This window comes from Panthera onca, chromosome B1 (genome assembly GCF_046562875.1).
Source record: "Panthera onca isolate mPanOnc1 chromosome B1, mPanOnc1 haplotype 2, whole genome shotgun sequence".
In the NCBI taxonomy this organism is placed as follows: Eukaryota; Metazoa; Chordata; class Mammalia; order Carnivora; family Felidae; genus Panthera; species Panthera onca.
In genome coordinates, this window is record NC_138342.1 from 110,247,400 (window position 1) to 110,268,992 (window position 21,593).

A 21,593-nucleotide genomic window follows, 5' to 3' on the forward strand; every position below is an offset into this window, starting at 1 on the left:
CATTTTTGTATCCTTTGGATAAATACCTAGTAGTGCAATTGTGAGTCATAGGATAATTCTATTTTAATTTTTTGAGGACACTACATACCATTTTCCAGAGTCACTGAACCAGTTTGCATTCCCACGAGCAACCCAAAAGGATTCCCCTTTCTCCACACCCTCACCAACATCTGTTGTCCCCTGAGTTATTAATTTTAGCCACTCTGACTGGTGTGAGGTGGCATCTCCTTATAGTTTTGATTTGTATTTGCTTGGTGATGAATTGTTGAGCATCTTTCCATGTGTCTGTTGGCCATCTGGATGTCTTCTTTGGAAAAGTGTCTATTCATGTTTTTTGCCCATTTCTTCGCTGGATTATTTGTTTTTGGATATTGAGTTTGATCATCATATTTTTAAAATAATTTTTATAGTTAAAGTATCTGGCAAGAACAGTATCTAAGCTTTTCTGAAAGCAATGCAAAATAATTAGGCAAGCTCATTTTGTATAGTTTTTAGACGGGAGAATCTGAATTGACAATTATAAATCTATATTCTTAACATATAAAAAGTTATCAATGTGAAAAACTAACAAGTGTGCAAATCTATGTAAGTATTGCCTCTTGACTCATTTTTAAAAACCTCCTTGGAAGCTTAATAAATTGCCAAACAACATTCAGTTAATTACATATTGGAAAGGGACTTCTATACCTCTTGGAGAAGACTAAAGTTTGGGTTGTCATCATTGTCTGTGAAAACATGAATCAGTTTAAAATATGTTTTATTTATTTTTTGTTTTGTTTTGTTTTCTTTTGTACTGGAATGATATCTTTCAGCTGGGAGTTCTGAGTCTTTTATGCAAATAGTGTTACCTGAGTATATCTGAAATTTCCTTTTAGAATCATCTTCAAAGTAAGGACAGATCAAAGTGCAGGGTCCCTAGATCAAAACAAGCAATGCCTTTGTAAAAACTCCTATTTTTGCTTTAGTTCAAAGCAAGTTAATAAATGTACTCTCCTCAACTCTCTGTTAATGATAGTAACATCATTACAGGGAAGGAAAATTTAACATTGGCTTTTTCATAAGCTTAGCTTGGAGAGCAAGAGGGCCTTATAAAAAATAGAAAAGTGGAAGACTGTATTGTTTCATACACTGAAGAAAATTGCAAATGCTAGTGTTATAGAAAGTAATTAAAGGGACACAATGGAAACACTTGTAAAATCTTTCTGCATACTTCTGTTTTAGTACTTATCACACCGGGCTGTGATGAGATGCTTATATTTTGTTTACTGTATTATAAACCTCTAAAGGAAAAAACAATGTCTTATTTATCCTCATTTCATCAGCACCTGGAACAAATATCTGCTTCACAATAGCTCCTTAATAAGAGTTTAAAGAACTGAAAAATTTTTTTTAAAAACACCCATTGATAATGGAGTGTTTTTGAATGACTATGTCATGGACAAGATCGAACTTTGCCTTGTGATTAATTTTGTCATATATAAAACCTAAAAGGACCTGTAAATGGACTAATCAAATTAACATTTACTCTGGGGTATCTTTCCATCCATTCAAACAAGCGCATTTATTTTACCTTAGAGTATAAAAGCAAGTCAAAATGACACTATCGCATTAAAGATACAAAGCTTGCTTTAAGTTTTAGTTTTTTAAAAAGATGCACTCATGTGTCACTAAGTGAGAAAATTCATAAATTGAAGTTAGTCATTTACAAGAGTTTAAATGAATTACACAAAGCTGTAAATAAAACATATTACCTGATATTAACATGCACTCTATTTTTACATTATTTGTAAATAATTTAAATAAAATACAGTAAAAACCTTGGATTGCGAGTAACTTGTTCTGCAAGTGTTCTGCAAGATGAGCAGATATTTCTAATAAATTTTAACTTGATAAATGAGTGCTGTATTGCAATATGAGTAGTAGTATGTGATGCCAGTGTCACATTATCACGAATGACCCAATGGTTTTTGCAATTCGCTTTGATATACTAGTGCTTTGGATTACAAGCATGTTCCTGGAATGAATTCTGCTCGCAAACCAAGATTTTACTGTATCTGGATTACTGATACTTCATATGTACTAAAATGAGCCCTTAGATTTGCTATATGAAAATCTTCTAGGGGCACCTGAGTGGCTCAGTCAGTTAAGAGGCCGACTTCAACTCAGGTTAAGATCTCAGAGTTTATGGGTTTGAGCCCCGCGTTGGGCTCTGTGCTGACAGCTCAGAGCCTGAAGCCTGCTTCAGATTCTGTGTCTCTTTCTTCCCCTCCCCCACTTGTGCTCTGTCTCTCTCTGTCTCTCAAAAATAAATAAATGTAAAAAAAATGTTTTTTAAATCTTCTATATATTCATGACAATGTCAACATTTAATAAGAAAGATTGTAGCAGCAAATAAGCCAAACATTTTATACACAGATATGATTTGAAAAATATTCTATAGACTTGTAATACAGTTTTAGAAAATTGATATTTCACAGAACATTGTCTCATGAGGTGTCCCTTGGAAATAAAAAGCTAAGTGAAACAAAACAGCAAACTAACAATGATTAAATAAGTGTGGGGTATGCTGAGAAAACAAAGTTTAAAAGGTTTATCACAGTACTGCACAAATCCTAGAACATGCTAAAGTCAGTGTTAATGTCTATATGGATGCTATAGTGAGTTGCATTTTGTGGAGGTGTTTGGGGGTAGTTACTACCTACCATGCAGGTAGTTGGCCTTTTTGAGAGGAACACATTGGCTTTTCCCAGAACAAATGTGTTGCGGCACCCGTTTTGGAAAATTCTGTGCTATCAATTGGCATCCACAAGATAGCAGTATTCTGTGTTTGAAACAATGACATATAATTGAATTATTGTTTGGTAAGCTTGACTTTGGTATATGAACATGTAGTTTTCTTGCTCATGAAAGTAATAAACATGGAAAAAACGTATTTCAAAAGGCTTAGTTGCCAAAGGAAATGAAGACATAGTTTGTTACAAGAAGAAGGAAGTTGAAATGGGAAGGAGGTTGTTGTGAGTGAGCTATGGAGTCTGTATGAAGAAGACTTTCTGAGCATAAATTCCTGAGAAGTTGGGGAGGATGGGCTTCTGAATACAGATGGGTGAAGTGGATTGGGTAAGAAGAGAGACACCAGGTCTAATGTTGCCTAAAAGAGGGAGGAGAGGTAAGGACAAATATAAGTCTGTTTGCCACGGATGGCTTCTGATTTCTCTGTAAAACGGGGTCAGTTATAAATCAGTTTCATTGGTACAACTTTGAAGAAAGGAAAGGGTGTATGTCCGTGTGTGTGTTAAAGTAGTTCAGAGGACAAGTGCAATTTAGCGGAAAGACCCTGGGTTTGGCTTCATGAGAATAGATTGTATTTTGATCCTTCACTGTGTTGTTAAATGGCATTACTTGCACAACTGATCTACTCTCTCTGACCTTTGGTGTCTTCAGCTTAGAAATAAGGAGATCCACCCAGATAAATTCTTCTTCAGATTTAATAAGCATATGAATCATCTGGGAGATCTTATTAAAGTGCTATTCCTGATTTAGTCAATTTGGGACAGGGCCTGTGATTCTGTACTTCTAACCAGCTCCTGGGTAATGTAATGCTGCTGGTCCATGGAACATACTTTGAATTGCAAAAGCCTAAATAATCTGATCACCAAAATTTTTCTACATTTCTATGTAACTGTTATATACTGAGAGCAGGCATATCAACTTCTCAGACTACCATGTGTTAGGGGTCTTTTGTTGTTGTTTGGAGACTTTACCAATATATTTCACACCATGATGTAATAATAAATACCCACAAATTCATGTTAGAGTTCAAATCTGTGTGAACTTCAAGTAATTCTTAGATGAATACTATACTACAGCCAATATAATAACATGTGAAAACACATATGAACTATTATAAAAATATGTATAATAAATAAATATTTCTTCTCCTGTCCCTTCTTCTGTTTCTCTCTCTATCCTCTGTCTTCTTTTCTCAACACCCCCCCCCTTTTTTTAGATGCCTAAGACCAGAACTCAGAGGTAAGAGGATTAAACCACAAATGGTCATAACTTATTTATAACATGTGTAATCTGTGGATAATCAAGAGGTGATGTAATAAGATCACAGTGGTGTAGAAGATTCTGCATTGAAATTGATACCTTGCTTGCTTCCTTGTAGGAACTGAATATAAAATAGTCCTGGAAACAGATTGTTTGGTCTGAGTATATCATTGAAGACCATTTCAAATCAGATTTTTTCAGGTAAGTATTAAAAATATCAATTCACCATAATTAAATGCTGCTTATATTTAGTTCACATGTGTCAAAAACAAGAAAAATATTTTATTTTTCAATGAGAAAAAAGCACTTGTAGTCCCCATATTATGAGCAAGTCCATACAAATGTAGAAGTAGAGATCAGATTTCAGCTTACTACCAGATGTATACTTAATGTCATCAGTCGACATCTTTTATATACTTTGTCTACATATTGACATCTACATTAATATTACAGCTGTGTCTGTACCTCAAATGAGTCCCCATGTTAGCAGCAATAAACAAAATGTACCTGGCCCCTGAATCTACCCACACAATATAGGAACTCAGCCTTCTGCAAAAATGCCTAAATTATTTCTGCAGTTTTTCATGATTTCTCAACAGCATTTATAGTCTCTTCATGTTCTGCTCAGGCTCTTTCCTCACTGGTTGTTCTCTGAATAGCTGGTTGACAGCAATATCTTTCCAATACTCTATCAGCACTCTGCAGAGAAGGTCAATGTCTAATCAAGAGAGCACATTCTTTGTGCCCCCAAAGCTGCAGTGACTCAACTAAGAAAGAAAAAATGATGTTACCTAAGAAAATAACCAAAGTAAGACTGATTCCAAAACTAAGTTGTCAAAGTATATGAAATACTTACATTTTATTGCATATAGTCACTAATTAGAATGGTGTCCGAGTTTGCAGTACTGAGAATCAGTTTCAAATTCAGAAATTCAAGAGAGATGAGGTAAAATGCCATGTATAAAAGGTCATAAAATCATAAAAATACTAGCTTAGAAAATGTTGGCAAAATAAAATCCATGCATTGTACTTTCTAAAATCAAAATATCTTTAAGAGAGTTGGGCCTTTGTGAAGCTCTTAGAGAAAATGAAAATGTGTTTGTAAGATTTGTAGTTTGAGGTTACTGGGGACTCTGAGGAGCAGGAGAGAATGTGGGCATATGGGATCGAGCAAAAGACCTTAGATGGTAAACAAGAACTTATTAAGTACCTGCTGTGATGCATTAGTTGGAAAATTAGCTCTATTGGTTATGGCATGATGCTAATGAGCCCAAGGTTGAGTGTTCCCCATTGACTTCGGGGTCAGTTAGGTGTGCTCTTCAGTGGCTTCTGATTACAAGAAAGACTTGGCAAGCTAGTCACATGTGCTGCTCAGGCTCAGGGTACAGAGCAAACATGGCAACTCCATATACTCGTAATTTCTACTGGATGCACACTCTCAAACCATATGCATTTCAGGGCCCATTCCAGCAACATCGGGATATATATAGTCATGAATAAAAACAAAACTACTTCTCTTAATAGTTGTTTTATTCATATTTTTCTTTGATGTTAGTGTTGGAGAATGCTGCAGTGAGGTTTCAAGAAAGCATTTTGTTATGTATAAGAAGTCGCACAAACGTTCATATACTTTAACTTAAGAATCTCTCCTGAAAATTTAGCATGGAAAATAATTTGATAACTAAAAAAAGTTACATGTATAAATTTATTATGGAATTGTTTATGTCAGGCAAAAATTGAATGCGAGCTAAATGAAATGTCAAATCATAGAAGAATGGCTTTTTCAGTCTTAGAACATTACTGTATAGAATGTTATGCATGAATAAAATAAAATATAATTATGGCAATTGAAGGAGAATATAGGAAAAGCTTATGAGAGAAGGCTAGAAGAAAAAAGCAGCACAAAATGTTAAGTACATTATGAATACTACTTTTGAATATTTTAATATGAATACAATTATTATTTATTATTTTTTTTTTAAATTTTTTTTCAACGTTTTTTATTTATTTTTGGGACAGAGAGAGACAGAGCATGAACGGGGGAGGGGCAGAGAGAGAGGGAGACACAGAATCGGAAACAGGCTCCAGGCTCCGAGCCATCAGCCCAGAGCCTGACGCGGGGCTCGAACTCACGGACCGCGAGATCGTGACCTGGCTGAAGTCGGACGCTTAACCGACTGCGCCACCCAGGCGCCCCTGAATACAATTATTTGAGTACACATACAGAGAAACAAAAAAAATATAAGAGCCTCGTTGAGAAAGAAAACAGTTGGGTTCAAGTGGTGGCAGGCAGTAGAATTCTACAGATTAGGGCTCAAATATGTAGGAACTGCAGTCATACAGGCATGGTTTTGAATTTTAGCTCCTCTGTTTACTAGTTATGTGACTGTGGGTCCATTATTTCAACCTTCTGTACCTCACTTTGCTCATCTGTAATTCTTGGATGATAAGGATAATTAATTATAAGTAACTATTACTATTTTTCTAATAAGGATTATTAATTATTACCCTAATGAGGTTATTCTAGCCTTATATGAATGTTTGACTATAGGATGAGATCATTTATGGAAGAGCCCTGGTCATATACTGGTACTTAATGTATATTTATTGTTATTAAAGCAATGATGGCAGTAATTATTATTTTTGTCATTAATAATTTTGTGTTTTTCCAGTTTTCACTTTTTAATTTTAATCATGTTAGCAGTGAATATTTATTTATTTATTTAAGTTTATTTATTTATTTTGAAAGGGAGAGTGAAAGCATGCAAGGTGGGTAAGAGGGAAGGGAGAGGAGAGAGAGAGAGAGAGAGAGAGAGAGAAGTAGAGAGAGAATCCCAAGCAGGCTCCATGCTATCAGCACAGAGCCTGACTGGGGGCTTGATCTCACAAATTTTGAGAGCAAGACCTGAGCTGAAACCAAGAGTCAGATGCTGAACCCACTGAGCCACACAGACACCCTTAGCAGTGATTATTTAAATGTTTATCCTTTGTCAGGTGGGGGCCAAAAGCATGCACTTTGGAATCAGGTATACCTGGGTTTGAAACCAGCCATATAACTTACTAGTTATTCTGTATTTAGGTTCAGGAACTCTGAGATTTCTGAGATATCTTGATATCTTGATATTGAATGGCTTAAATGCTCAGTTGTCCCCTCCTTTGTCCGGGACTAGTGGATTGCTCACACAGCTTGTCACTTTCCTGCAGGGCAACTCCTCACTCCACGCTCCCAGTTATGTCTCCAGAGGGTCTGGGAGTTAGGGGGAAAGGGCTGCTTGAAGACATTCCATAAGTAATCCTGCAATGGCCAAGAGGAGAGACAATTTCACACCTGCCTCTTCAAGTTGACTTTGGGTAAGAAAAAGATAAAATAAATAGCAGCCCTTTGTAACATAGCATAAAAAGACACTTGACATTTAAATCAAAATGTTATTAATATCTTAGCTTGTTTCAATAAATGTTAAGCAGAAGTATATATATTCAGATATTTTCTCATCTCATATATTTTGAATCCACAGTCAAATGTTTTCCTTTTATATTCAGACTCCCATACCTTTTTCCATTTGGAATCGCGTCAATCAGTTTTACAGCTGAAGGCAGTGACGTGCTGACAGAAGGTGAATGCTACGCGATCTGCTTTATGATTACATTTGCTGTTTACTGCTCTAAAAGTTTGGAGAAATTATTTTCTTTTCAAACTGGGAATGAAAGCTTCATAAATATCAATCTCAGTTAATAATATTGTGGGAACCCTGGATGCCAGAGGTAAGTAGCACTCAGTTCATGACAGCTTGACAAGGGACCAGTTTTCTTATTTGGGGATGTGAGTCTGTCCTTGATGTTTATAAACTGGTTCTTGGAACTTCCTTTCTACTCATGACACCATGAACCAAAATGTAGTGATTTGCCTTTTTCCGTCTCATCCATGAGATGTATTGTCTTTTTTTTTCTTTTTTTGGCCTTTTCTTTTCTTCCAATAATTTTCCTTCTGTTTCTTAATTATTTGGTTCCCACCTCTGTTTATAGATTATATTCCACCCACTTTAGAGTCCATACTATAAAAATACCCAAAGTTTCATTTTTGTGTCTGAAGGACACAGTGTTAAATCTCCAAATACAAATATATATTACCTGAGTAGCTATTGTTACGTGACACCATTGTCAGAACAGAATTCATTTATGTCTGTCCAAATCAGCTTTCTTGATGTTTTTATATCATCACAGTCCTAAACATAGATGCAAAATCTCTATATCTTCTAGGTTTAAAATTTCCTACTTTTCTTCATCTAATTCAATCAATTATTGGTTCTTATTTTTTGCTTATAATGCTCTTAAAATTTCTTTTTCCTAGAATGGTTGAAGAATTATATTTAAAAACTGGGAATATTAACATCTTAAACTTATGCTTAAATGATATAATGGCCAGCCTCCAAGATGGCTCCCAATGCTATCCACATCTTATGTTCATGTCCTTATGTGATTTGTTTCCACGTTTCATTAGGCTAAGTTTGAGTGGTAAATAGAACTCAGCAGAATTGATTGTGTGTCACTTCTGAGATTCTGTCATAAAAGACACTACAGTTTCCATCCTGGCCATGCCTTTTCTCATGCCTTTTCCTCTTGATTCATTTCCACCATGAGATAAGAAACTCTACAGAGAAGTCCATGTGGCAACTGGACTGAGACTACTGTCCAAAGCCAGTGGAAACTGAGACCTACTGCCGGCAGTCAAGTGAGTTTGGAAGTAAATCCCTCATCCTCACGTAAGTCTTTTGGTAACTATAGCCCTAGTAGACAGCTTGTTCACAGCCTTATTTGAGACTCACCTCAGAGACACGTAGCTAAGCTTCTTCCAAATTCCTGACCTGTAGAAACTGTGTGAGATAATAAATGTTGGCTTAAGCTAAGTTTTGGGGTTAAATTGTTATGTATCAATAGATAACTAATAAATGACTTTCTAATACAAAAATAATATTTATATGATTCATTGTCTTGAAACAATCAAAGAAGTTAGAGGGGTCCAGCAGAACTCTGCTGAAGTCATACAGTCTTGAGGAGAAGAGTCTGCCCCCTGAATGGGGAGAGGGGTCAGTGGCCCTGGCATGGACAATCCCTACTCTTGAGACGCCATCAGAAAACATAAAGGATTAGAGTCAGAAGAGATGTTAAGAGTTATATAAGTTTACCCAAAGCAACCATCTCCCCTGTAGCCTTTTGAAAAGTGACTGAAAGGATCTGTAAGGAAGAGATTTACCTAAGATTTTTGAAAGTTATGTGGTAGCTGTGGGAGGATTCAAGTAGCAGCTCAAGCTCTGATGAGAAAGACGAAGAAGTTGCTTCTTTACCTTTTAATCACAATTATAAAACATTAACTGACAACCTATACATATCCAGATGATAGATCTGGCAAAGCTGCTAGCACACTGTAGAATAGCTGGTGTACAGAATGTTTTTCTTCTAAAACAAAGTATTCTTGCAGTGTTTCATGTTCAAGAATATATTCATCAAACTCCCAAGAGTTTTGGCCAGACTTCAGATAACAGGTAAGCATCCATCAAAGAAAGCAAGACTTCCTCGGAAACAGGCCTAGTTGCTAAGTTAGCAGCGTATGCTCAATATCATGCCACCTTGCAGAATCCAGTGAAAACTAAAGCAACATCAGTCTCCATGGTACTTCTGATTATATAAGAGCTTTAGCAGTAGCCTTATCAAATTGTTACTGGCGTTAAACACACACCAATAGGATTTGCCAATGGAATAGCTCAGAAAGCATGAGAAAAGCCGTGTAGAGTTTTCCTTACATACCACAATGTTTTGGACTTTTGTAAGTAAGAAATTTGTTAATTTTATTGATCTATTAAGATATTAGTCATTGGAAATGAACTGAACTTGGATGTCTGATACAATATATGTAGTTATGACTTTCTTCACGTTGGTTCATGTGTTGGGAGTGCGGGAACATCTTGTCCACCCTAGAACAATTTAATAAAAGTACACAAATTAGAAAGCTTTTCTAGTGGAATGACTTAATGATGCCAAATGCTTCTGCCTGACTTTTCAAAAAAGAGTTTCAGAAAGTGCAAGACTTTCAGTCTTTGAATGAGAGTTCAAATGGTTGACAAGGCACTTTAAGTCAAACATGAGTAATAAAGGTGAAAGTGTAATTGAAGAAAGATGTACACCCATGCAAAATAAAGTGAAGATAAAACTGAAACCATATATATGGCCAATTAATTTGTCATTTTGGCTGATCTTGAGATATAGACCATTGATTCAACATATATGATATTATTAAGAAATAGGATGGACATTTTGAAACATTTATTTCTTAAGACAGAATAAGTAGAACATAGTAAAACTGGTTTAAAGAATAAATAATATAGAAAAATATGGACTCAGTAAATCTTTTTGTGGTATGTTTTGTAAACCATTAGAAATGTGCAGGCTGATGGATTCTTGTGATTGGGATCAATAGTCTAATTGGTTTTGTCATATGCACCTTACCTTTCTATTTTCTCTCTTGGCTCCTGTGATATTAACATAATTGAGTTTATTCTACTCAGAAGTTATACAAAAACTCTTTTTGAATGTTTTAAACACTTTAAAGAAACTGGGTCCATCACAGAACCATCAACACTGTTTTCAAACAGAAGTTTCAAATTATAGCTATCACATGGGAATAACATTAAAAGGGATAGATTTTTATGAGACCACAATTAGTATGTGTAGTCACAGTAACTTGAATTATGCATTTTCTCTTGAGGATACATGTTGATGGATGGAAAGACAATTATGATCAGTGGGTAGAAGGTGAGGCCCTGACCTCTAGTTTGTGTTAAAGAGACACCAACTACTCCTTGAGAAAGGCACAAACAGATTCGTCAAAACAGAAAAGTCTCAATCACAGTAATTCAAAGTATATGAAAAAGTTATATTGCATCTGACAAGAGGATCGTGATTTTGATTCAAGGCATATCTGATCAGTATATTTCACAAGACCCATCAGCTGGCTCAGAAACCTTGGAAGGGGAATTTAACATATAATAAATTCACTCAAATGTACCACTACATTTTTCTACTGGGAAATTGTGTTAAGCATAGACAACACATAAAATCCAGATTTGTCAAGTGTGTGCAGAAACTGTTTTAGTCAACATGGCAGAAGGGTCATTGTGTAAAGGTAGACAATTTTTCTATATTTGAGATTTTTGGAAGAATTTTGTAGTATTTTGTGGATGAGGATTTAAATCCATTGTTAACAAGAACTGAAATTTTAACTCTTTGATAAATAAAATTAAAGTTATCAATAGCCAGACTAAAGGAAATGATGGAAGAGTAGAGTTGTAAATATATAGGAAATACAGATACAAATGAGACTTTTTGGTATGGGTTTAATATTTGGAGGTTTTAGAATTAATTTCTGCTAGTCATATCTTCAATGTTCCTTCCTGTAGAAATATGTAACAATAATATCATCATGCTTAGTTTATTACCTGGTTATGGAAGCCATATTTTAATTCTGAGTTTGTTTACATTTACTGGGGCACATTGTAAAATTTTACAAAACTATTTTTATTCTCATTTTTTTAAATTTGGAATTCTATGTAAAACTAGAAAACACCATGTATCCTATGGTATGTTTCATATATTTATATGTTATATTTTTTAAAAATCAAAATAATCAAAACTACAATATTTAACTGGAATGATTGACAAGATTTTATTCATGGGATCTCATTCTCCATGTTGCAGCACTGGGGAAATACAATATTGTCCTAGGTTGATTTTATTTTTCTTAGTAAAAATACTCCCCTTACCCCCAAAATGGAATTCAATTGTTTTCTGGCATTTCCCTCAGTCTCTGCAGTAATACTTGGTATAACCACATCCCTAAATTGTTGTAAATTGCCTAGGAGAATCAAACTGAAAGTTGCTTGAAAGTAAATCAATTTCAGATTTCAAAACCATTCCAGCTCTACTTTCAGTATCCCAAATTTGTTAAAATTTAATCTGCAAGTGAAATTCTTGATTTTTTCAAAAATTTGGTACATATGGTTGAGATTATCTTTCACTGTATTCAGTAATAATTTTCACAGTAATTACAAACTTGAGTGATTTTAAACACTATTTTCAAAAAAGTAAAAAATAAGATACAATGGTAAAGTATTAAATATTTGCTTTCTCTATTAAAAAAAACTTTCTAATGAGTTGTGATGGAATAAGAGAGTTTTACCATTTTTCAGTGAGGTCCATAAACTGAACCATCAGAAATTAACTGCAAATGTTCTAGAAGTGTTGCTGGATCTTAGCCTGCCCTCTTCAAATGGTAACATTGATCATTTCCTCTGGAATACAGGTAGATCTAATTAGAAATTAATCAAAATGATTAACCTCTGCATTTTCAGCCAATGAGTCACTTTAAAGGATGTCAATGGAAAGTCCCAGGAGATCATCTTAGGTAAGATTTTCATTTTAAGTTAAAAGTACACAGAAAATTAAAAACTAGCAATTTACTAATCTAAAATATTGCCTTATTTTAGAGTATAATAGCACTGATAATATTCACAGGTTTACTTCATTTTCTGCAAGAAACACATACGTACCATAACATATACTTGCTAGTAGAAGTAAAATTTGTTATTCTATAATAAAAGAGTATGTGGACCTATATGTCTCTTTGGAGATGGAAATATAGATCAAATCAGCCCAAATTATTTTTCTTGTGTCTGTAATTTGAGCTGATAAATTAAAGGATACATACCCTAAACCAGTGATTCTCAAAGTTTGTTCTGTGTATCAAGTGTATAAGCAGCCCTTGAAACTTGTTACAAATGCAAATTTATGGGCCCACCCCAGATCTCCTGAATTAGAAACTCACAGGATCTGAGCCAGCAATCTAGGTTTCAGCCAGCTTTCCAAATGATTCTGATCCATACTCAAGAAAGAGAAACGTTGTCCTAAGCCAACACTGGGAAAAGGGTCCCACTAATAAAGGTGGCAATTCTCACACTTTTCAAATCTTGAATGTTGAAGAATCTTCCCACAAAACTCAAATTCTTTAAAATCCTCAAAGCAAAGATTATAACAGCTTTTGTTTTTAAGCTCAGTGAATTAAATTCAAATCTTGAATTTTAAAACTCAGGTACAAAGCCAGTGGTAGGGGGATTCTCTAGGGAATTGGAAAAACCAGGGTGGGGGTTCACATGATTTGATCTCAATAAATTCTGGAGATTAGTTCTTAGAATTTTTCATATGTGGACCTGTTTTTATTAGTTTTCAATTCTAAAGCAAAATGAGGATTGCTATTTTAGAATTTTCCTCCCAACTATGACATATGTGTCAGTAACACCACTGCAAAGACTTTTCCTTATTTGAATCCTGTAAACAATAGTTAGAAGGTAAGGGATTCCTAATGTCTAAATACAGTTTGAAGTTCTGTTCATTTTGGGGTTCTTTAACTCTGACTGATAATGAACAGAAGATAATAATGCATTGCACTTTTATATCTTAGCCATGACTCCAATTGTGTAATTTAATGGCCAGCATCTCCTTTATGGTTCAAAATGGATACTCACCTTGTATCTGTCTTTGTTTTTTCTTGTTGCTATGTTGTGTGTGTGTGTGTGTGTGTGTGTGTGTGTGTGTGTGTGTGTTTTGGGGTGGGCAGGGAAAGAGGAATTTAAACTCATTCCATTTTTTTGCATATATAAGGAAAACTAAAGCTGTTAGTAATTTAAATCCTATGAATATCTATATTTGTATTATGAAACTATATGTTTTATAAAAATTTGTTAATATGGAAGGTTATTTTTTAAAACTTTTAAAATATAGATTTTTCAACTGAGTTTCTCTTTAATTTGTATTTGACAGATGTCAAAGTACATTTCATTATTTGTATATTTTTGAATATACAGACCATTATTTTTACCTAATATTGTTTGCCTAATCTTGGATGCATTCATCTTGTGGCTTTCTATTTCTTTATGCCTTGTTAACCCAGCGGTGCAAGCTCAGGGAATTCCTAAGCTTATTCCCCACAGTAAATAAAAATATTTAACTCGTGACCTCACCTAAACTCACATACTACTCAACAAATGATTAATTAGCTTACTTCAAGATAGGGGCTGGTGGTAAGCAACTCCAACTGCTCATGAAGGTAATGAACTATAACCAGGAATGTCCTTCAGTATCACCTGAGGAATTTAAATATGCACATGCACTTGCAGAGCTCCCCCAAAAGAGTTTTCAAGTTCCAAAGCCCAGGACATTTTGATTTAATTCATGGTAAGAAATTTTCATTTAAAACAAATAAATGGGCAATATATGATCCATTCGAAATTGGAGAAAATTAAAAAATCTAGTATGTGCTGCCATTTTCAATGTTTTGCCTTTCTGGGCTTGACTGGGAGGACTCTCACAACTAGTATTTTGGTTTCCTCAGATCATTCTCCAGCTATTCAATCCATTCTGCTTTTTGATTTCCAGGTATCCCCAGAACATCAGGTGGTTGTCTTTTTCCGACCTTCAGAACGTTGGAGGTTTCACTTCCTCTTGTGTTGTTTCCCTTTCCCAAATTATCTATAATATCAGTGGCTCTTTGTGAATAGAAGCAGAAACGTATGTTTAGTCCACCGTATTTAATCAAAATTAGAATTAGCGTGACTCATCCACATTTTCTTTTCTTTGGGTGGAAAAAGCTTTTCTTCTTGATTATAATTTTGTTTTTGTTCTAATTGACCAATAATTCTTGTAGTTTAGACTTATTTTCCCATTTAGACTGGAATTATTTCCAGTTTAGACTTATTTTGTTCATCCTCTATACATAGTTTACTTTGATTGGTTTTAATCTTTTTTTTGTGTGTGTTCAAAGAAGGGTTTTTCAATTGTTCTCAGCTTTTCCTCCACCCTCTCTTCAGATTGCCCACAGTGTCAGTCCCATATCTTGCTGTCTACAATGTAAATGTTACTTCTACTATTTTTGGTCTCCTGCATTCTGCCTCATCTCTCACCCACCACTCTATCCTCCCCAGACTATTTTTAAGATGCTCCGCCCATCAGTATTAGAAATTGAATGGTCTTTTAACATCTAAATGGGTGGTTCAAGTCTAATATTCCTCAGGTTCTATCCAGAGTTATGCCCATCTGCAGGGTAATACATCTCACTTTTTTCCTTTTTCTCAGGCACATGTATTTGTTTCTCTCTATCCATTACTAGTAAAAAGAGATCACCTTACCAGCCATTTACCAGCATGTAAGATGACTAACCTTGATGATACTCATAATCATTTTTCACATATATCTACTTCTCTTCCCAAATACTTCTTAGTCCAGTATACATGGTCTAATAGCCAAACAACTAGTGTAGCTTTTTTTGTTTGTTTGAGATGAAGTGGAAAACAAGAAAAGAACACAAAGAATAATAATAACAAACAAAAACCATAGCCTAGTTTTCTGGCAGTTTGAACTTTTGGTTAATATGAAAAACTATCACAGTCCCTTTTATCTTTTCCTCTACCTATAGTACTTTCATTGTTGAGATAATGTCTCCTAAGATACAATGTAAGCCCTGTGTGTGTGTGTGTGTGTGTGTGTGTGTGTGTGTGTGTGTGGTCTCATGACAATCATTGAGTTCAAACTGATAAGAGGATATGAATGGATGTTTTGCATAGCACATTAGCCATAGAGTGGGAAGACTAATGCACAGGCTTTTGATTGGTAGAGTCTCTGGTTCTTTGAACCAGAGGGCAGGTGAGTGTGTGGTACTGTCTATTTTGGTGGGGTTGGAAGAATAAAGAGTTAGGAAAGAAGACATGTTTCATACCTTTTGTAGGAGTATATTTCTAGTAGCAAAATATGTTAACTCTGAACTGTCATTCAGTTTAAATCTATTGTTCTCTTGGTTAAGTAATCTATTTACTTTTATTTTGGAGATGGATTAATTGTTGCTTTAACTGCCATTTTGTGAAGTTTTGTCTTTAATTAGGAGGAATTTGGAATTGGTTATATGAGGAAAATAGACATCATTTTTATAGGGCTATATGTTAGTATATGTAATCAAAGCATACAGAACCATACTATGAGTTAATCACTGCTCAAAAATCCAACATTTATATTTATGGAGTAATTCGTTGTTGTGGGTGAGCATGGCATTTGAGATTGCGCTTTCCCAAACATTGGAGTGGCCAAATGTCTTAAATAGGATTGGCATTATAATCATTTTAATGAAAAATGGGACCTGAATATTGAACTGCTTGTTAAGATAGTTTCATTATTATAGGACAAAATAGAAATAATTTTTTTTAAAGACAAGTAATTCTAAATTGGATATATACTTTAATGTCTGAATCTTTCCTTTGATTCATCCTTTCTTTTAGATGAGAATATTGTACTTCAAAAATTGAGGGAGGATATTGGGCCCTGAATGACTTTCTGGCTTTTTAAGTGTTCCTCAGAAAAACCACATGTGTTCCTACTAGGGTATTTGGGTTTACTGTTTCTTCTGACTAGTATACTATTTTTCTAGGATCAATTCCATCATTATCCTACTTTCTGCAAATTTATGTCAAAATATTAATTCCTCTGAGAGGCTTTCCTGGATCATTATGCATAAAACTGTATTTTCCAGGTACCTACTCACTTTCATTGTGTTTTTCTTTGTAGTACTTATCCTTTCTTAAATTATATATATGTTGCCATTATTAATCTTTCCACTACATATACCTTTCATAGGATGATATTCCTAGTTCTAGAATACTGACATCATGTAATTTATGATAGTAGGCACATAGTATATACTCAGGCAATATTCATAGCATTAATGAACTAATGAATGAATCAATATCATAACTGAATGACTTTCATTTATGGTCCTTAAGTGGCCTTAGTAATTACTGTACTGTCCTCCCAGAGGACAGAAAACACAGCCAGGATACAACACCATGTACTCAGTAAGGTAGAAAGCATTAGTGGACAGAGCTATATATTTACAGTCCAACTTACAAATAGGCTGCATTGCAAAATATTAATTTTGCTTCCAGCATATTTTTTTGATTCTGAAACAGTGCAACAATAAAGATTTGTTCCCCAACTGACTCTTAAAAAATTAACCTACATTGTAGCTGAATTATAATATTAATTTCCTATTTTTTTCTTACTGTCGCTATGGAGTTTGTTTCATTTAGGATCTCAGACCCTCTATAAACATATGTCCACTTCCGTGGACAGTGGCCAGGATAGTTCTAATATGTATTAGACCATCCAGAACTGTGAAGATCAAGGCCTTCTAAATGCTCATATTTATATGCATGGGTGAAAATTGCTGCAACTGAATTATGTCATTTGAAGAAATACTTTGGCATAATTGCGATTTTAGACCAGCATATACCAAACACTTAGAGTTTTATGAAAGAAAGCCATGGAGTTTTCAGTCTCTCCTTTGTGCCAATAGCCCAAGAGATCTTGCTTCACTCCAGATAGTCTCGTTCATTGGTTCCGGGTCTCCACTGCTTAGAACTCCTATCTCAGCTTCCTACTTTCATTCTTGCAAGTGTTTTGTACTTCTTGACTGGTATTGTGTCCTCAGCTTGAGGCTTATACTCTAAGTAATTTAGAGTCAAATTGACCCCTTAATTTTTCTGCTTCTGGTTGCCTAAGATACTTCCATACTCTGATTTCTCAGAACCTAAGCCTTGACAATTGTTAACATTGTAGGTATTATGTTTCATCCCATGTGGCTGAAATTGAAGCACCCAGAAGTATAGTCAAATGCATTGAAACTATCCAAAGTAGTCTACATGTTTTTATCTTTATAAATAACAACCATGCCAGTATTCATTTATTTTAAGTCTTCTTTGATTCTAGGGTGGTTATTTTCTGTGTATTTTGTCTTTCAGCTCCAAAAGAAAATATCCCCACTCGATGCTATTTTGCTGGTTGAAGGGAGAAGATTTGTCCTTCTCTTAAGCCAACTACTAAGGGAATTCCTTAATCCCCTTCTCTAAGCAGCTCACTCCATCTGTGCTGACAGCAGAATCATACTGCTATAGCTATAGCAAGAAAGGATTTTGATTATGATGATTTAAGAAAATTCTATCCATATAAAGTTTCCATAGATTGGGAAATTATTGAATTTCTAAAGTGATATCATATTCTTTTTATTTCTCATTAGTTATTCACTGTTTCAGTTACCTGCTGTCACCATACTACTCCATAAGAAGCAACTACAGAATCTCAATAGAGCATATACAGCAACAAGCATGCATTGCTCATATTCCTGAATTGATCAGGTTAGAAGACTACTTATCTTGGCTGGGCTCTTTCATAGGTGGTGTCAATAGGCTGCTGGACAGTTTAGGATGACCTTGGCTGGATTTGCTCATACACTTGTAGGTCAGCTGGCTGACTCATGAGTCTGTGGATTGGTTCTGATCAATATGATTCATCTTCCTCTGAGGAACAGTAGGTTAGGGCAGACTTATGTTTTAGTTTGTTTGCTTGCTTGTTTGTTTATGGGAATGGCAGATAACAAAAGAAAATATCTCTAAAGTCCAAGCTCATTTCATGCCTCTGCTTATATTGCATATGCTAAAATCTTTTTGTTCAAAGCAAACAACATGGCAATTCAAGAGCTGAGTGGGAGGACACTACAAAGTTACATGACAAAATCCTTAGACACAGAAAGGGTAAAGAGTCAGGGACATTAATGCATTAAATTACCACATTTATTGTACACATAGAAGGAAGATATTTAAGGAGATGGACATTGCAAGTCCAAATAGTATAAAACATTCAGAAAAAAAATTTGTAGTATTACCTCTTGGAAGTCTTCTTCTAAGCGAAGTCAAAACTGCTGGTACAGTTGGTGAAGAGACATATCTGAGGGAAAATTGCTACTCCCATGAATTGCTTTCTGTTAGGAAATCAAGATGACCTAAGTTTTTGTATTAGTTCTGTTTTCAGAACAAAGTATAGATTTTCTGCAAATTATGATAAGATTATTTCCAATAATTCATCATAAATTGAAAATGACCCAATTTTATAATGTATTTACTGTACCTAACCGATCAAACACCATGGCTTAGCATGGCCTACCTTAAATGTACACAGAATATTACAGCAACCTCGCTGGTCTCAGGGGTTAACTTGCTTCATGTTAACACAGTCCTTGCTTGTTGCATTAAGATCCTTGATCTGTAACAGACTGAATTTACTTTCTTTGAGATTTGCAGACTACTGGCCTTGGGGAATAAAGGACCAGAATGTTGCCAGGCCACAGAGGCCAGCAAGTCTGTTTCAATCCCTCTTAGCTTTCTGATTAACTCAATAATCTTTTAGCAAAATGTTTTTCTTTTTTAAGATCGCACAAATGACTTTACTGGCTTCCCTTTGTACATCTGTAGACCTTGCCCTCTTTTGTAGAAAGAACAGAGTACTCTTGTACAACTTCTGGGTACCAAGGAAACAGACTTTCTTGCACAACCTCTGAGCACCGAGATGATGCTGTAGCTGGTGTTAAGTCTGCAGGAAATGAAGAAATGTCACAGATCACTACACTCCCTTAACCGATTGAACACCTTTAAAAATCTCTGGGCCAGGCAGAAACCTGAGAGTTGGCCTTTGGACAAGAGCCCAACTTCTCCCCAGATGAAGTCTCAGCTTCCAGAATAAAACTCATATTCTTTCCCAATCAAAACTCATCTCTTGAGTATTGGCCTTTCCAGCGAGAGGCAGACGAACTTGGGTTTTGGTAACAAGAACACTTAGGTTAACCTACAATTGGACAAAATCATCTAACACAAAGCTTATTTTATAATAAACTGCTGAATATCTTATGTAACCTTTTGAATACTGTACTGAAAGTAAGTAAGAAATGGAATGGTTGTATGGGTATGGAAAGGTTGTAAGTGTATTGGTTGCTTTACCCTCATGATCAAGTGGCTAACAGAGTGCAGCTCGCCCGCTGCTGCCCAGCATCTGGAAGAGTATTTCACTGCCTTATCACCAGCCCAGGAAAAGATCAAAATTAAAATTTTAAGTACTGTTTCTAACTGAATGTGTATTGCTTTCACACCATCATAAAGTCAAAAAGTCAAAAGTTGAACCATTGTTAAGTCGGGAACCATTTGTATGTGTAGTTTGTTTTTGGTTTAAAAAAATATTACAGGAGTGCCTGGGTGGCTTAGTTGATTGAGCATCTGACTCTTGATTTTGGCTCAGGTCATGATCTCAGGGTCTTGGAAATGAGCCCCGGATCAAGCTCTGTATGGAGTCTGCATTCTCTCTCTCTCTCAAAAATAAAAACAAAAATTCAAATTCAAATTAAAAAAAAATTAGAACCCTAGACTGCTAATTGGGGATGATGAAACATTCCAGAATTAGATAATAGTAATATCTACACTATTCTGCGAATATACTAAAAACCACTAAATTATATTATGAGGATGAATTTTCAGGTAGGAGAATTAATCTTTATATAAAGCTTTTATTTAAAATTTGAAGAATTTTTAATGTTATTGTGAGAAATATATTGTAAGGAATTATATATATATATATATATATATACACATATATATATTTAATTTCCAACTTTTAATGTCTGGATATATGAACAATAAAGAAAAATGTTTTTGTAATTATTTGTTTTATGCAGAATTTTGAAATGCTTTCCTAAAACTGATTTTGACATAGTTTTCAAGTAAATGCAGTATAAAACCTTAAAATAAAACTAAGCAAAATAATGTGACTTAAAGTCATAGAGAAACATAAAACACTACAAAAAAAGCATATTATTATATTAAGCAAATGGGTGAAGTTTATGACTTGCAAAGTATTAAATATACTGTTAACATATTTATCTATTATCTAGGCTCCCCACCGCCTGCCCCAACTTCTATTTATGGTGAATCACTAACAACATAATAACATTTTTATACAAAACATAATACAAGAGCTCTGTGAAGTGCATAATAAATACAAAGTACAGGTAGTGGGAGAAGGATAGGAATATACTGCTGATTAGGACAAGGTCTCTGCCTTCAAAATTGAAGAAAATTTTAATACTTAGGTTTTAATTAAAAAGTTGTTTTCTGGATTTATTTTTGTTATTTTCCTGGGTTCTTTACATAATGAGCCATTTAATTAGAAAAGATGTTATTTATGGATTTTCTGACATTATACTATAAAGTAAATATCTGCATTCTTAAATTGTGATGCTAATGTTCTTCCTTAAATTTCTCAAAAAAAATTGATGTGATATTCTCATAACAACCTTATCATCTACACAGGTAAAAGTACTTGAGCAAGCTTTTGTTACTTACAGTTATGAGACTGCGGTATGAGTCTTCCATTAGAGAGAAGTTCATAAACTAAATATGCCAAATTAAATTAGGTTTTGTGTACATAAATATCATTATTTTTAAAAGTGTTATGAGTATAAATTAGGCTGATAATTTGACTTAGATACTCTGAGTATCTTTCTTTTCAGATGATTTGGCAAAAATAAAGGCCCAAATGTGCCCGTTTGAACACAGTGCGAGTGTCATTTTGTA

General features: G+C 34.6%; 1 long non-coding RNA gene across 4 annotated transcripts; it reads left to right on the forward strand.

Annotated features, from left to right (window-relative positions):
• Positions 1-3,018: 3,018 nt before the first annotated feature.
• LOC132692100 (uncharacterized) lies at positions 3,019-20,544 on the forward strand. Of its 4 annotated transcripts, none has more exons than XR_009616174.3 (8): positions 3,019-3,166; positions 4,007-4,029; positions 4,169-4,251; positions 7,255-7,401; positions 7,591-8,810; positions 9,527-9,590; positions 12,453-12,505; positions 17,940-20,544. It is a non-coding gene; the product is annotated as an uncharacterized LOC132692100 (long non-coding RNA). The 4 variants fall into 4 exon arrangements; XR_009616173.3 differs by having other exon boundaries at positions 7,591-9,590; positions 17,940-18,332; positions 19,465-20,543; XR_009616172.3 differs by having other exon boundaries at positions 7,591-9,590.
• The last annotated feature ends 1,049 nt before the right edge of the window (positions 20,545-21,593 follow it).